The sequence below is a fragment of the Monodelphis domestica genome, chromosome 3 (genome assembly GCF_027887165.1).
Source record: "Monodelphis domestica isolate mMonDom1 chromosome 3, mMonDom1.pri, whole genome shotgun sequence".
Taxonomy (NCBI): domain Eukaryota; kingdom Metazoa; phylum Chordata; class Mammalia; order Didelphimorphia; family Didelphidae; genus Monodelphis; species Monodelphis domestica.
The window spans coordinates 63091738-63109726 of record NC_077229.1 but is presented as its reverse complement, the minus strand read 5'-3'; the positions used below and the strand labels follow the sequence as shown (position 1 = coordinate 63109726).

Genomic DNA, 17989 nt, shown 5'->3' with positions numbered 1-17989 from the left:
GGCTTATAATTCTAATGAGACAAACCATAACACCCCTCAAGGAAACTGTAGTAATTACGGGGAATATCAGAGAAATACCCACAGGAATCATAATTTCTGATGGTGCAAGAGAGAGGTCTATTCCTTTCCAAGACCTCAATGTTTTGAGGCCAATTATTCCAGTCTGTTCACCACCTCCTCGTAAAGAGCTTCATGTGACTGTGAAGATTGGATTTGGCTCTCCCCTTATTGTAACAATGAAGGTACTTAGTTCTTCCCTGATTATGAAGATTTAAATTGTAACTCATGTCTATTTTTAGATTTTAATCCCCATAAGTATAAACACCCTACTTAAAAATATGAGGATCTGCCCATTTAGATCTAATCACTAAAAGTGCAAATATCCCACTTATTCATGAAGTGGGAGGTCTGGGTCATGTGTGATAGTGGGTGATGAATTGGTGTCATGGGCAAAGTCCACCCGTCCCCGAGACTCCAGGGTATCCCGACTAGTGGTGAACGATCAGTCAACAAAAACAACAAACGGAAGACAGCTTAATCATAACAGCCATGGGATTGCTTTGCATCTGACAGCTGCTCCACTTTCCCAATGTCTGATCTTTATTTTTATACCCATTCTCTTGGCACGCAGATACACAAAATCAAAGAGAGATAATTGGAAAAATGATACATCAACTTTTAACAAATCACTTGATTAACATTCTACATTCTTGTATTGTGATTACAGACAGAATAAAGGTTGCACACAAGACAAATGATTTTGTCACAGGTGGCTTAATTTTCTCATTACTCTGTGAGAAGTTTTGAGCTTGCAAACAATCAAGGAAAATTACGTATTGCTTTTAATAAAATGGAATAATTAATCAGCAGTTCTTAGTAGACAATTCAACAATCATATCATGGGGGCTGAGGGGTCTGGGAATACAATTAAAATTTAGACTGGTGGCTTCTAGGGAGTTACTGATGTGTGTAATCGAGTCACTGTGGCATACTGAAGCTTGATGTACTTGTACTTATCACTTGGGCCTCTATGATTGATTTGTGTGCTGACTTCATGAGAATAGGCTTCTATATGTGAGAAAGTTTTTGGCTTGGCCTGTAGCTGTGGTTTTGCTGGGAATTATGTACCTAAGTAAAAGTTAACCCATGATAATCTTTTGGGGATTTGGTTTAAAGGTCTGATCTTTTGGTGATGTTTTGGAGAATTAGGGTACAGATGTTTTGCTCTTGCATTATTTCTTTTGACACTAGGGGGAATAATAATCATGTCAATTCATAGGTAAGGGGCATAGATGAAAGAAGTCATGTAAAAGAGGATTGGGTGGGCAATCACATCTCTCCAAGGACCACTCTGTGGTCTCCCCAGATACCACGCGTGACTCTGTCAAGGAGTCATGGTCTGATGGCTCCCAGCAAATTGGAATCAACTGAATGCCTTTTGGGCAGTCCTAGAGCAGAATGTCAACTGTGATTGGTAGACATGAAATTAGGAGAAGTGACACAAGAGAAAAATGCCTTTAAAAGAGAGAGTACTATACAGAGTTGGAATTCTTGGAGCAGAATTCAACTTGGACTTCCAATTCTTCTGGATTCAATTCATGCTTTTGAGTTGAGGCTGGTGAAGCGAGGCAGAAGAATCTGCTAACTGGACTGACACTTGGTAAGTGAAAAGCTGACTCTTAACTGCTGGATTTTATGAAGAGACTTCCTGGGTCCTTGACTTTGCCAATGCCAGTTGAAACTAATTTTCCCTGCCCAGAGTGGCCAGAAGTAAATTACTTAGTGCTCAGGCTAGATATCTTACCTTATCCTCTCTCTGATTTATTTCTTCACTCTTTCTACATTTTGTAAATAAATTGTAAGTAAAAATCTCTTTGTAAATAATTAAAAATTCCTGGTGACCAAACTCTTAAATAATCAAGTCCAACCCTTTAAAAAATAATCCCTTTCCTCCCCTTACATTACCATTAAGGTTAGGAACACTTATCATGATTGTCTCTTAGACACTGGGGAAAATCAGTCTTAGTGAGCAGACCCTATTTTGAAAATAATTACATTGGTTCTTCAAATGTGGCCAATGTCAGGGAAGCCTCAAAATGTCAGTAAGTTTTCTCCTCTCATTGTGTCCATGGGCCCTTTATCAGTAGAACATTCATTCCGCTTAATGCTTGATTCCCCTACAAATCTATTAGAAAAGATCTATTATGTAAATTAAGAGCCACTATATCATGCTCTCCAGATGGCTATTTGCCCATACAATTGCCTGAGGATTCTCTAACTTTATTCCTGGTCCTTCTTTCTGATATCCCTCAGTCTCTGTCTTCAAATGCAAGTCTACTTAAGTCATCAATTCCTGTTCAGATTAAGACAAAAGGTACCCTCCCCACCTGTCATTCCTCATAATCCTTTAATAAAGGAAGTTATTGAAGGAATATCCCTGATAATTGATTAATTAATTGAGCAAAGGATAATAATTTCACGCAATTATAAATATAATTCACCAATTCTCCTGATAAAAAGTCTAAGCCAGGTCCAGATGGGAAGCCTGTTTATTGGTTTGTACAAAATCTGCATTAAGTTAATTCATATGTTATACCTCGGCATCCAGTGATTCCAAATCTTGCAATCATCATCTCCTCAGTCCCCATTGATGCTACATATTTCATAGTCATGGATCTCTATTTTGCATTTTTCTCAATTCCTATCCATATAAATTCTAGGAAATATTTGCTTTCACCTGGAAAAGTTCCTAATGGATATGGACAAGATTATCTCAGGAATTTGTAGAGTCCAATTTTATTGTCACAAATTTTACAGCAGGACCTAACCTAGTATCACTTTTAAGGCAGTATTCTGGTACAATATGATGACTGTTTGCTTTTAATGGCACGAAATGCACAAACATATAAGAAAGGTAGTAAATTTCTCCTCTTAGATCTTCACAGGAGAGGTCACAAGGTTTCTAAGTCAAAAGTTCAGTGGTGCTTTCCAAAAGTGGAATATTTTGATTTTATTTTAGCTGCTGGAGCCTGTTCCATTTCCCCCAACCACACTGAAGCTATTCAGCAACTCACAGCTCCCTCTTCTATGAGATAATTGAGAGCAATCTTGGGGACCACAGAATTCTGTAGGTAATGAATTACTCATTATGGGAAGATTACTAAGCTCCTTATAGTTCCAACTAGAAATTCAATCCCTGAATTCTGTTAGGGCTGACAGGTATAGGGAATTTAACTGCAGTGGTTAGTGTAGTGTCTGCCACTGCTCTAGGAATTCCAAACTATAAAAAGCCATTTACTCAGTATGAACATGAACAGGCAGGAATAGCTTCTGAGGCTTTCACTCAAGCCTTGGGACCCACACAGTGCTCAGTAGCTTACTCTTTTGCATAGCTGGAAGCAGTGGCTTCTGGAGCACCAACCTGCCTCAGGGTATTTCCATCAATGTTAGTAGTGGAAAAATCATTAGACATAATGCTAGGTTTTCCTATAACAGTTCTCTACCCTCGTGAGGTTTAGGCATTACTGCATTAACATAGAACACAGGCATTTTCAGATCAAAGACTTGCTAGATATGAAATAACTTTGTTAGGGAATGAAAATATAACCTTTAAATGCTATACAGTTTTTTATCCTGTAACATTGTGTCCTGATTTGCCAGGCTCTGGGAAACCACTACATAACTGTGAATTGATAGTGGACATGGCTGAAAAGCCCCATAATGATCTCTTTGACACACCCTTAGAAAATCCTGATTTAATTCTATACACTGATGATTCTTCTTTTATGGAGGATGGCATACACCACACAATACTGCCATTGTAAAGGACTATATATCACCTGGGCAGTTTCTCATTTTAGTACTCAAGGAGCCAACATGCTGACCCTTGAAAAAAAGTTGTATATTTATTAAGGGGAGGACAGCAACAATTTATAGACTCCAGGCATGGTTTTGGGGTCTGTCATGCTGTTGGGATGCCCTAAATGCAGAGGGTTTTTCTGACTTATGTTGGAATAATATTTGAAAATGCAGAGATTATTTAAAAAACTCCTCTGTTCTTCAGCTACCTGCAGCATTTGCTATTGTTCATTGTTCTGTCCATACAGGAGGAACTGGCTATGACTCTAGGGGAAATCAGCAGACAAACACTGAAGGTAAGCTTGCTGCCTTAGAAGGACCTGAATGAATTTTAACTCTGACATCTAATAATGAACCAAATTTTTCTCTCTTATAATGAACAGGAAGTGAAGAAGTAGAAGCACAGTTTCAAAGCAAAGCAAATTAATATGGTTTGGGTGTCATCAGAAGGAAAACTTCTACTTCCTAGAAGTTTCTATCTTCAAGTAGTGGCCACTTCATACTCAAAGTATTGTAGACCCCGTTAAAAGAGTTTTGGCCAGAAATTTCATTTCTAGGCTTTGGACCCAAGGCCATTGTTGATTTTTTTTAATTCTTCAAAATATTTATAGCAGCACTTATTATGAAAGATAGTCACCTAAAGGAGAAAAGAATCATGGCTATAGGTTCCAAAAACACTTCCAGAAATTAGGAGCTTTGAATTATCTCTTTGGCTGACAACATAAAATACCTGGGAGTCTACTTGCCAAGACAAACCCAGGAATTATATGAAGATAACTACAAAACACTTTTCACACAAATAAAGTCAGATTTAACAAATATTGTAAAGATAGAATTTACTCTCCCTTTGTCCATTTTTAGTTAATCAAATCAAGAACTCAAAATAATAATAAGAGAATTCACAAGTCACTTAGTAGAGAAAACTCTCACCTCCAAAGGACACTGCCCAGCCCAGGGCAGTGCTAGGCAAATTGAAAGGCTGAAATTGGTTTCTGTGAAGTGGGGGGAGAGACAGGAAATGATGCAGGGGGGAAAGGAGATGTAAAAGAAGACACCAACATGGTCTGTTGCTTTTCCTTCCTTGGTTTTTGGAAATACTGGTTCCTTGGAGACCATTCCTTCCTTGGCTTTTGTAGAGACTCTTCCCTTGGATTCTGCATCTGTGGAACTCTAGCTGAAAACACCACAGGGACTTCTGACCGAAAACTACTGGGAAATCCACTGTGGAGATCCAGACTTGGGGAAGCCCCTATTGTAGGCTGATCCAGATTTCACAAGAGCAGCACTTAGGGCTGGTAGGCTAGACCAGGCTTTGTCTCCTTCCAATCTTTCTCACTTTCACTATCCCTGTATAGTAGTCTCTTGGTGATCAAGAATGACTATTGTCTTTGTGCAGTTTCATCTACGGTGTACCCTTATGTGGCTTTGGAGTCCAAAGGCTGAGGCTCAGAGTTTGTGGCACATGGGGCATGGGACGCCAGTTGTTACAGGAGATGTGGTTGTGGCCTGGTGTCAACGTTCACATGCAGCTGCAAGACATCGACATCGCTCATCTTCAAATGTGGGGGCGGCATAGGGGTTCTCCAGCTGCTTCTGTCAGAGGCAGCGAGTTCTAGTTGCTTTGGTGTGATGCCAGCCCACTTCAAGTTGGACTTTAGCTGATCCTTGAATCTTTTCTTTGGTCGGCCTTGTTTCCTGAGTCCAGCTGACAGTTCACCATAGAATACCTGTCTTGGTATTAGCTGTGGGTCCATGCGAATGACGTGTCCAGACCATCGTAGCTGGGTTTTGAGGACCATGACTTCGATGCTGGTGGAGTTGGCTCTGTCGAGGATTTCCTGATTGGTGATTTGGTCCTGCCATCGGATCCTCATGATTGACCGGAGAGAGCATTGGTGGAATTGCTCAAAACACTCTGGCACTGGGTAAGAAATAGAGTAATAGATCAATAGACTAGATTAGGCACTCAACACATGATAGTAAGTGATCATAGAAACCTGGTGTTTGACAAACCCAAAGATCCAAGCTTTTAGAAGAACTCACTATTATAAGGGTAAAAATTAGGGTTGTTGACTGAATATATTATTTTAGTGGCCACCAGGGATTAAAATTCAATCCCAATAAAATACTCAAGTCAGTTTGGGATTTTTATGGTGGTTTAATTACAGCAGAAGGAAGAAATTAAGAAGAGAGAGAGGAAAGAAAATTGGACTGCTCCGTCCCAGTCTGAGCCAAGAAGGAGTTCAGAGACCTTGGTCAAGGGGCCTCCTATAAGGATAGTGCTTTCAGGAGGTAAAGGAAAGGAGGAATCAGCAGCCACTCACCAAGGTCAATCAAGGAAGATGCCTCACCTAAACCACACTACAAAGCTTCTCCCAGTAACCTCACTGCCAAGCTACAAATGCCAAACCTACCAAGAGCTCCCAACATCACCACTATAGCCCAATATCTCCAAGACCGAGAGCAAGAGTGAGAGCCGGTAAGAGGAAGTGATGTGAAATATATAGACTGTTCTTTACATAATTTCCTGTGTCTCACATGTGCCAATGGTAGCTTAAGCTTGACTTAGGACAGCCCAGGGAGTCTGTCAGTTGTTTCTTATTTGTCACTTGCTAGCACATGTCGGTCATAGGCCATCCTCCTCAACACTTAATCCTTAAATATGGGTGTATACATTCCTGGTTGATAGAATTCTAAGACTAAGCAGGGTGGAGAAAATCTAAAATTCACACTATTCAAAAAAAATTGCTGGGAAAACTGGGAAACAGTATGAAAGAAACTAGATATAGACCAAGATCTCCTGCCATATACCAAGATACAGTCAAAATGGGTACATGATTTACAAACAAATGGGGTGACCACAAACAAATTAGGGGAGCACAAAATAGTTTACCTATCAGACTACAGATAAACAAAGAATTTATGACCAAACAAGACATAGAGAACATTGGATTATGTAATATAAATAACTGATTACATGAAATTTAAAATGTTTTGCACAATCAAAACTAATGCAACCAAGAAAAGAAGGGATTAAATAAACTGGAGGAAATGTCTATAGCAAATGTCTTTGACAAAAACCTCATTTCTCAAATATACAGAGAACTGAGTCAAATTTATAAGAATATAAGTAATAGCCCAATTGATAGTCAAAGGATATTAATAGGCTATTCTTAGATAAAGAAATTGAAACTATAGTCATATAAAAATAATGTTCCACATGTTAAACCCAGTGGAATTGCATGCCAGATATGGGAGGGGAGGGAAGGAACATGAGTCTTGTAACCAGGAAAAATTATTCTAAAAAATCATCTAATTAAATAAAATTTTTAAAAATGTTCCACATCATTATTAATTAGAGAAATGCAATTTAAAATCATTCTGAGGTACTATATCAGACCTATCAGACTGGATAATATGATAAAAAAGGAAAATTATAAATGTTAGAGAAGATATGGGAAAATAGGGACCACATTTTTGGTGGAGCTGTGGACTGATACAACCATTTTCAAGGAAAATTTAAAACCATGCCCAAAGGGTCATAAAACTCTACATGCCCTTTGATTCAGCAATATAACCACAAGGCCTATATCTCAGAAATCAAAGGTGGGGGAAAGGACCTTATTGTACAACAATATTGATAGCAGCTCTTTTTTTGTGGTAGCAAAGAATTGGAAACTGAAGGGATTTCCATCAATTGAGGAATGACTGAACAAGTTGGGTATATGATTGTAATGTAATATCATTGTGTAGTAAGACAAAATGAACAGGACAATTATTTTAAAAAATACCCATAATAGTAAAGACTTATATGAAAGTGATACAAAGTGAAATGAGCAGAATCACAAGAGCACTGTACACAGTAACAGCAATAATATATGATAATCAACTGTGAATAATTTAAATATTATCAGCAATGCAAAGGACTTATGATGAAAAAAGCTATCCACTACCATAAAATAAATTGATAGAATTTGAATGCAGATTGAAGTACATTATTTTTCATTTCATTTCCCTGGAGGCTTTTTTCTAGTATAAGCAATATGAATCTTCTTTCACATTTTGGACATGGAAATACGTATTGGCTGATAGCATATATATAACCTATATCTTGTATTATTATTCTAAAATGCAAAGTTTAAATTCTTTTGAGAGTAATTTTAGGTTAAGAAACATGCTACCTCTCTGAATCCAGAAAGTGAACTGTTTGGAGATGACACCATGAAGATGCCTCCACAGACCACACACTGCATCAGAAGACCCAGAGTGAATTTTGGGATGTGGTGATTTGAACTGTGTGGGATTGAATGCATTTCTTTTGTATGTATACTCTTATGCTGAAGGGGACTGCCCCCTAACCGGCTTTTTATCAATGTGCCTAGCAATCATTGGTTTTGTTCTGTGAACTTCAAAAACTACTACACCCTACTCAGACCATACTTTAGAAGATTAAATTTAGCTATTTCCTGATTGTAACAATGGAGATACTTGATGAAGAATGTCTTGGGAACTTTACATTGCTCCACCTTACTTAGTCTAACAAGGTCACGAATGTCTGCACCCATACTTAAGGATTAAGTCTCTAGGAGGATGGCCTTTGATAGACATGTGCAGAAACAGCTGACAGACCCCTGGGCTGTCCTAAGTCAAGTTAAGCTACCATTGGTACAGATAAGACACAGGAAAGTGACATAAAACCATCTATATAGGGCATGTCACTTCCTCCCTTCACTCTCTTTCCCTGGAGAGGCGAATCTGGCTGATCACTTCCTATGAGCAGCCTGGGCGCCAGTTTGATCGTGGAACTCAGCCTGGAGGAGCTCACTCAGACAGCTTCCTTGAGATGGTCACATGTTGAGTGATAAGACTGACTTCCTTTTCCCTTGGGCTCAGGGAGGCCCCTTTGGCCAAGTCCTTTAACTCCTGCCTGGCTCAGCCTGAGCTGGAGCAGTTTAAATTAGCTCTTTCCTCTCTCTCTCTCTCTCTCTCTCTCTCTCTCTCTCTCTCTCTCTCTCTCTCTCTCTCTCTCTCTCTCTCTCCTCCTTAATCCCTTCTCTCTATATTAATTAAAATCACCATAATTTCCAGCTGACTTTGGTATTTTATTATTTGGGATATCCCATGGTGACCAATTAATTTAGATTTTAAGTCACAATGCTAAAATTATCCTTTACAGTTTTCTTTTCCCTTTATCCCAAAATTATTGTAATTTAAAAGTTAGTTATGTTTACAAGATCCATTGGAGGGACTAATCTTCCATGGATCTCAGGGAGGGATGTATAATTGAAAATCTGTTACCCTATAAAAGAACTACATTTCCCGGGAGCCTACGAACTTCCTGTCCTTATGGTACTTCTTGTATACAGGGGATATTAGGTGGGGACATGGAGGGTCCCACCCTCTTTTTGGCCCTGTCAGTAACTTTGGTGGTGGTGAGGGGGATTTTGAAATGGGCTGATTAGCCATGGGCACGTGGTCTTTATTTTTGTATCCTTTATTGTATTCCTTTATTTCTAATGATCATTTAATAAATCCCTTAAAATATAATATTTTATTATTAAGATTTAATTTAATTTTTACAATCTATTACCTGCCTTCTCAAGGAGTGAGTAAAGTGGAAGGGAGGAAGAGAACATGGAACAAAAAAAATCAGAAAATGATTATAAAAATTATACCTACATGTAATCTGAAAAAAATATAAATTTTTAAAAGACATCACTCATGTGACTATCTCTTTCTTTATTTTTACTCCTACCTCAAAGTTCTGTAGTGATAGGCAAGTGATAAAGCAGCAGCAGAAGTAGAGACACTAGGAGTTTTACTCTCAACCTTGCACATAGGTGGTCCAGGTCATTTTCTCACGGGACTGATTACAGCAGGATTCTGAAACCCCTTCAGCAGAAGAGCAGCAATTTTTAAGGACCACACTGCTCATCTCTTGGAGTGAGAAAGGGACTAGAAAGGTATCCAAAAAACTGTCTGCTTCAACCAACCCAACATTGATATGCTTATATTGGCAGGTATATATCCTATTTTGTGATCACAACACAAAAAAGCACAAAAACTTCAGTGAAGTTGATTCCATTCACCATTGATAAGTTGAAGGTTGGCATGCTTGTGGACATCATGAAATCCAGAAGACCTGAAAGATCACAGATCTTATTGTGAATGAATTCAGTAGATATCACATCCAAAAGGCAGCCCCAAGCAAAACAAGGCTAGAAAATGAAAATCAGCTTACTAAAGTAGGAGCTGGATTCACGTTTTTCTGGAAAGGTCACGATGAAGGGAAACTCCAGGAAGTTGGTACAGATTTCACAATCAAATCTAATCTAGTCAACAAGCTTCTATGCCTTCCCAAAAAAGTAAATGACAGGCTCATAACAATTCAACTGCCACTTGCAGGAAAGTACCCTACCTGTCTAACCCTGATGAAATAAAAGAAAAATTTTATAAAGACCTAGAGGCCTTCATCAACAGTGTGCCAAAAGAGGGAAAGTTTGTAATTCTGGGTGACTTTAATGACAGAATAGACACAGACTATCAGACATCACACTTACTAGTGAGTATTTGTGTGTCTCATGACCTTTTCATCACCAATCCAGCCCAAAAAAAGAAAAAGAAAGGGTTTTTTTTTAAATTATTCTTTGATCAGAATTGAGACTCCATAAGTTCTCTTTCTGGAAGTAGATAATCAAATTGTCTTAGATCACTGTATTGCTGAGAATAGCTGCTAAGTCATTCACAGATGGTTATCATACAATATTGCTCTTATTGTGTACAATGTTCTGGTTCTACTCACTTTCACTCTGCAACATTTCGTATGTCTTTATAGCTCTTTCTGAAATCATCCTGTTCATCATTTCTTACAGCACAATGGTATGCCATCACCATAATATACCACAATTTTTTCAGCCATTCTCTAATTGGCATCTCCCCGATTTCCAATTCTTTGCCACCACAAAAAAAGCTGCTATAAATATTTTTGTACAAGTAGATTCTTTTTTTTTTATCTCTTTGGGATACAGACCTAGTAGTAGTATTACTGAATCAAATGGTATACACAGTTTTGTAAGTTTTGTAGTTCCTTCAGCATAGTTGCAAATGAGCAAAGTAATTCTTTTCTACCCCCTCAGTTTCCTGTCCCACTCACCAGTTTTACAAACCTTTTCATCCCTCCCCAAACCTCCTATAGTTTTCCCTGCCCCAACCCTCTCAGTTGAAAATCTCACTTGATATTTCACTAAAAAAACATTAAGAATGCTAGTCAAGGTCTCTTTTTTCTCTCCTTTTTTTTTTCTCACATCACCAAGATGCTTTCTGCCATTATCCCCTCCTTCATTCATCTCATGTGAAGAGCTAGCCTTTTTAAGGCAGAAATCTCTGTCTACACAAGTGATCCCATTTTATTCAGTCTTCTCCAGAAGAATATGTCTTCCAGCATCTCCACTCTCTCACTTATCTTCAAACTCTCCCTTGTTGTTGGTTGCTTCTCTACTACTGCCTATCAACATGCTCAGGTCTTCCCTATTCTCAGAAAAGTATCATTTAATTTGTCTATTCCTGCTATCTATTGTCATATATTTCTTCTCTTTTATCTTTTCTAGTAAACTTCTTGAGAAGGCTGTCTTCCACTCCTCTCACTCCCTCTTAACTTTCTATAATCTTGCTTTTGACTTCATCATTCAGTTGAAACTGCTCTCTCCAAAGTTACCAATAATCTCTCTATTGCCAAATCTAATGGCGTTTTCTCAATTCTCATTTTTCTTGACCTCTCTGTTCTCTGTAGCCTTTGACATAGTCAATCACTCTCCTCTTATCTTCTCTCTATGTTTGCATGACACTACTCTACTGGTTCTTCAACATGTCTGACTGTTTGTTCTCAACCTCCTTTGCTGAATCTTTATATGGGTTACCCTTTCCAAAGATAGGTGTCCCACTGGACTCTTTCCTAGACTTTGGTTTCTTCTCCCTCTATAGTTTTTTTCCTAGTAATCTCATCAGGACCTGTCGATTCAATTATCATCTCTATGCTGCTAATTCCCAGTTTTAATTATCCAGTCCTAATCTTTCCCCTATCTTTCAAAATATTATCTTCAATACTTAGCTTCTCCAGTATCCTCTAAGTCACAACTAAATTTCTATTTTCTGCAAGAAGCCTTTCATAATCCTCCTTAATCTTAATGCCTTCCAGCTGCTAATTTTCTCTAATCTGTCCTATATATTGTGTAATTGGAAATCCTGTGCATTTGAACTACATTTCCCAGGAGCCCACTGACTTCCTGTCATTATGTGCTGATGTAGATAGGGGATAAATATTGTGGTCCTCCATGGCTAGCTCTCTTTCCTTACTGGGTCGAGATCTTGGTGGAGCAGGCTGTTTGAGCAGGTATATTAGACACAGGCACATGGTTTTATTTTGTTACCCTTTTATTCCTTTACTTCTAGTGATTATTAAGAAATCTTATAAAATATAATTTTTGAAATTACTGTATCTTTTTTTTCCATTTGAATAAGTTTATTTAGTCAATTTAGAACATTATTCCTTGGTTACAATAATCAGATTATTTCCCTCCCTCCCCTCCACCCATTCTTTTTTTTTTAATTTGGTCATTTTCAAACATTATTTGCTGGAAACAAAGATCATTTTCTTTTCCTCCCCCCAACCCCCCACCCCTCCCATAGCTGACGCACGATTCCACTGGATATCACATGTGTCCTTGATTCGAACCCATTTCCATGTTGTTGGTATTTGCATTAGGGTGTTCATTTAGAGTCTCTCCTCAGACATGTCCCCTCAACCCCTGTAGTCAAGCAGTTGCTTTTCCTCAGTGTTTTTAGTCCCATAGTTTGTCCTCTGCTTGTGGATAGTGTTTTTTCTCATAGATCCCTGCAGATTGTTCAGGGACATTGCATTGACACTAATGGAGAAGTCCATTACATTCGATTGTACCACAGTGTATCAGTCTCTGTGTACAATGTTTTCCTGGTTCTGCTCCTTTCACTTTGCATCACTTCCTAGAGGTTGTTCCAGTCTCCATGAAATTCCTCCACTTTATTATTCATTTTAGCACAATAGTATCCCATCACCAACATATACCACAATTTGTTCAGCCATTCTCCAATTGAAGGGCATCCCCTCATTTTCCAATTTTTGACCACCACAAAGAGATTTAGAACACTTTTTTCATGTGCTTATTAATGGTTTTGATTTCTTAACTGAAAATTGCCTATTAATTTCCATTGCCCATTTAATCAATTGGAGAATGGCTTGATTTTTTTTTGTACAATTGGATTAGTTCTTTATAAATTTGAGTAATTAGACCTTTGTCAGAGGTTTTTGATATGAAGATTCTTTCCCAATTTATTGCTTCCCTTCTAATTTTGGATGCATTGTTTTTGTTTGTACAGAAAAATTTTAATTTGATGTAATCAAAAGTATTGATTTTACATTTTGTGATTTTTTTTCTAGCTCTTGCTTGGTTTTAAAGTCTTTCCTTTCCCAAAGATCTGTGTCCACTTAATTTGCTTATCATTTCCTTCTTTATATTCAGGTCATTCACCCATTCTGAGTTTATCTTGGTGTAGGGTGTGAGATGTTGATCCAAACCTAATCTCTCCCATACTGTCTTCCAATTTTTCCAGCAGTTTTTATCAAATAGTGAATTTTGGTCCCAAGAGCTGGGATCTTCAGTATTTTATTGGGATTGAATTTTAGTCCCTGGTGACCACTAATATAATATATTCAGTCAACAACCCTAATTTTACCCTTAACACACCTGAAGATTTAAAAATTATTTGACATAGAACCCCTTACTTTTCAGATGAACCTAATAAGGTGGAGGGGTGTATGGGGTGCTCAGGGAGGAGTAATATCTTTGTTTTGGAGAACTTGTTGTGCCCTCCTAGGGCAGCTCTCCAGCCTCTGACCCTCACCTGACACCCAGCTCTCACTTGTGGCTCCCAGTAGCTGCTAGCATGCAGCAGTGGCCACACCCCGGGCAACAGCTTCGACAGGCCGGCTAAACCTTGTGAGGGCAGCCATCGGGTCGACGTCGACCCCTGGTGAACCAGGGCTTTGCTCACCCAGCATGTGAAGACAGTCAGCTGAACAGACGGAAGAAACCAACAAGAAGGTTCAACGGCTGAGATGGCGACTGTAAAGATTAAAATTTAGGGGAAACTGAGGCAGGTAGAAATTGGTTTCTCTCTGCAAGGAGTATTATAATTTTAGAGGTTTATTAAAGATTAAGGATTAAAGAAAATACAGGATGAGAAACATGTGCCTAGGCCAGAGAGGCCTAGACAAGACCTCACCTACATTATGGAAAGAGCCACATCTGCTCCAAAACGGAAGTCCAAAAGAGAGCTAAAAGCTTTTGCAATCAGGTTAAATACCTTCCCGATCTTGGTCCAGGTGAAATTACAAAGCATTCTGGGGAAGTGGAGCAAAGGCTTGTGGGGATTGAAGTCCAGAGTTCAAGTCTCTTTTTTACATTCCCCTGTATGATCGTTTGAAAAAAAAATAATTTTTTTCCAAAGGATCATGAAAAATAATCAATTTAAAGATTTCAATAATTTGAGGATAAGAGAAAAAAAAACAAAACCAATTGCTGAATGCATTGACAAAAATCCAGTTGGGGGGCAGTCCCCTTTGGCATGAAAGTATGCATACAAATAAATGTTCAATCAACTACACCCAAAGTTCATTTTTGTGCAGCTTGTGGTCTGGAGGCTTCTTCATGGTGGCTTCTCCAACAGTTCAGTTCTGGATTCAGAGAGGTAGCATCTTCTTTACCTAAAATTCTTCTCAAAAGGAATTTAAACTTTGCAATTTAAATAATGATATTTTTTACATTCCCCCTGTTAAGAGGGTGATTGACAAATACAGGATCACTTAGGGATGCATGGCTGAGTTATGAGGTATATGAATCAATTGGTAAGAGATATTTAAAAGACATCAGAAAATCCAAAAGAAAAGAAAAAACTCTGGATGAAAATATAGACTATCAAAGTCTTATGTGAAAAAATTCTAAGTAAAAGAAAAATAAATCTATAACAGGTCCTTGAATCAAGGCCCAATCAAAATGATCTAAGCAATGATGCATTTACCCAGTCAGTAGCCAGGACTACAGAAAGGTGCCACACTATGAGAGGCAGAAAAGGGGACCAGATTATAGGAGCCAAGGTTGAGATACTCATCTGTGAGTATTTTCAGAGTGAGTGTGGACACAAGGAAAGCCTATGTCTAACAATGTTAAACACAGTAACCTCGAGTCTTCACACTAGGTTCAAGACCTTTGTATTGGCCTAGAAGTGCATCAATCCATCCTGGATTGGCTTTTCTTTGGCTCTGTGCAATGGCTCTTGTGTGTATATCTTCTCCTGGAATCAGACAGAATCATTAAGCAAAGTCTCATAATTTTTTAAATAATTAGTGGCATCGTTTTTATAGTCTTTAGCTTTTTAGGGCATGCTCTGACAAATGTATCTTAAACTTGTAGTACTAAAAAGTCAAAAAGTTAAAGAAAATCTTAATGCTGATGACATGTGCTTCAAATATAAAAAGGAGAGAAAAAATGTTAAAAAAAAACAAATAGTATATTTCACATGCAAGAAAAATATAATAATAAAAGAGCTTTAAAAATTCAAAAATATAGCTTATAATCATTGACACTCTGTGTCAGTTAAGAAAATATAAAATACAAGGCTTTCTCACCAAAAATGAGATCCATTTCCCCTTAATATCTGGCCATGCTCACTGTGAGTAGAAGGCAAATGAATTGAACAAGGTTAACAATTTTTCATTTTTAAAAATACAGTAGTACAAATATGTAGATATCAATATCCCCAAAATTCTCAATAGCCCAATTAATTACAATAGGAAACAAACACACTATCATATTTCACATAAGTTGCTGTATGGCATTTTAAAAAACCTATGAATTGATGGACATTTGTCACACTTTTTTTTTTTACAAACATAGCAATCTTTCAACCTTGGTAATAAACATATTTTTAAACAAAGTAAAACTCATCTTGGGTTAAGAACATAATCAAGAAATCTAGATATCATTCTGGTGGAAGTAAAATAGTGAGCTGAAAAGTATAAATAAAAGATGCTCCTTTTTTGGGAGACTTTTTAGGGATACAAATGCCCTGAGATTAATTGCCCAACTTCCATTCACATACTTAGAAATGCGGGAAGGTTGGGGGTTATAAAATGTATTTCACTTCAGCTAGAATTGGCCTTACACCTCATGTTAAGGGCAGGCAAAAATAACCAGAGATTGTTAAAAAAAAAACATTACAAAAGTCATATTTAAAAAACCCTTAAAATCATTTGAGGCCAAATCCCGCGCCCTCCAGGTCTTCCCTTCCCGCGGCCTTACCATGTCGTGCCAGCCATGCCAGCCGCTGTGCCAGCCGCCCTGTCAGCACCCGGCAATGTGTATTCCTCCAGCATATGCTGACCTTGGCAAAGCTGCCAGAGATATTTTCAACAAAGGATTTGGTTTTGGATTGGTTAAACTAGATGTGAAAACAAAGTCCTGCAGTGGAGTGGAATTTTCATCATCTGGTTCATCTAATACAGACACCGGTAAAGTTTCTGGGACTTTGGAGACCAAATATAAATGGTGTGAGTATGGTCTGACTTTCACAGAAAAATAGAACACTGATAACACTCTGGGAACCAAAATCGCAATTGAAGATCAGATTTGTCAAGGTTTGAAGCTGACATTTGACACTACCTTCTCACCAAACACAGGCAATGTTGGAACAGAATTTGGAGGTTCAATTTATCAGAAAGTTTGTGAAGATCTTGATACTTCTGTAAACCTAGCTTGGACATCAGGCACCAACTGCACTCGTTTTGGTATTACAGCCAAATATCAGTTGGATTCCACTGCGTCTAATTCTGCAAAAGTCAACAATTCTAGTTTAATCGGAGTAGGTTATACTCAGACCTTGAGGCCTGGTGTGAAGCTTATATTGTCTGCCCTGGTGCATGGGAAGAGCATCAATGCTGGAGGTCACAAACTTGGACTTGCCTTGGAGTTGGAGGCTTAGTCCAATTGAAGAAACCTCTGGGGAAGGGATAGCTAGCAGAAGATTTGGCCTTAAAATATATTTCCAATGTGACCAGCAGACTTTTTTTTTTCCAAGAGGGATGATCTAAACAAGGGATGATCCAAACAAGAGCTGTATTTTAAATATTTAGACAGTTACTTGTTGGTTTTTAGTTAAATTGGTTATCTAGTTCCCAATGCTGCAGTAGTGCAGTCACCTATACATTATTTAAAAGTATTTAACTGTTAAATGCGCTACCCACCAATAATGAAATAGACCTTTATGAAAACTGTGCAATGGTGTGCATGTTTGTTTTTATGTTCCTTTTAACAAATTTGATATTGCCATTGGATGAGATGGATCAGTGGCTGTTTTCAGATGAAGTACAAAAATTTTGTTAATTTACCATCATTAGAAATACTTTTGGTATCCTAGAACAATACAAATTATGAATAAAACAAATATGCATAATTGTGCCTCCAAAAAAAATCATTTGAGATATTTAACACATTAAATTTTCGAAAGGTTGTTATACAACTATAACCAGTTCTGAAGAAGTCCATCTATCTCTATGACAATTTTACAAAGGCAAAATAGAAAAACTGTTTTTTCATATATGGGCTTAATCACTAATATTTTTTCAGCACAGTTATAAGGGAAAAACAACAGAATTTTAAAACTCAGTACATTAAATGAACAGTGTAACAGAATAATATTGAATCTAGTAATATATGAACTTAAAATCACAAAGGTAAACCTTAAACAAAATGCAATAGAATACAGAGATTTGTATAAACCATTGGAGTCTGAAATGCCTCAAAATTTATAACCTCCAGTCTTTAAAGTTCTTTGGTTTTTTTTGTCTGTTTGTTTTTAATTATCCATTTAAATGTCTATTGTCCGAAGGCAGAGTGATAAGGGCTAGGCAATGGGGGTTAAGGGATCTGCTTAGGGTCCCACAGCTGGGAAGTATCTGAGGTGTAAACCTCAAAATTCCTTAGACTTATAAATGTTGGAAATTTCACCATTGGGATATTTCATACTTGGAAAATTTCTTACT

The 17989-nt window shown here is 37.8% G+C and overlaps 1 pseudogene; it reads left to right on the top strand.

The window, feature by feature from the left end:
• The first annotated feature begins 16261 nt into the window (after nucleotides 1–16261).
• Nucleotides 16262–17226, top strand: LOC130458240 (voltage-dependent anion-selective channel protein 2-like; annotated as a pseudogene).
• The last annotated feature ends 763 nt before the right edge of the window (nucleotides 17227–17989 follow it).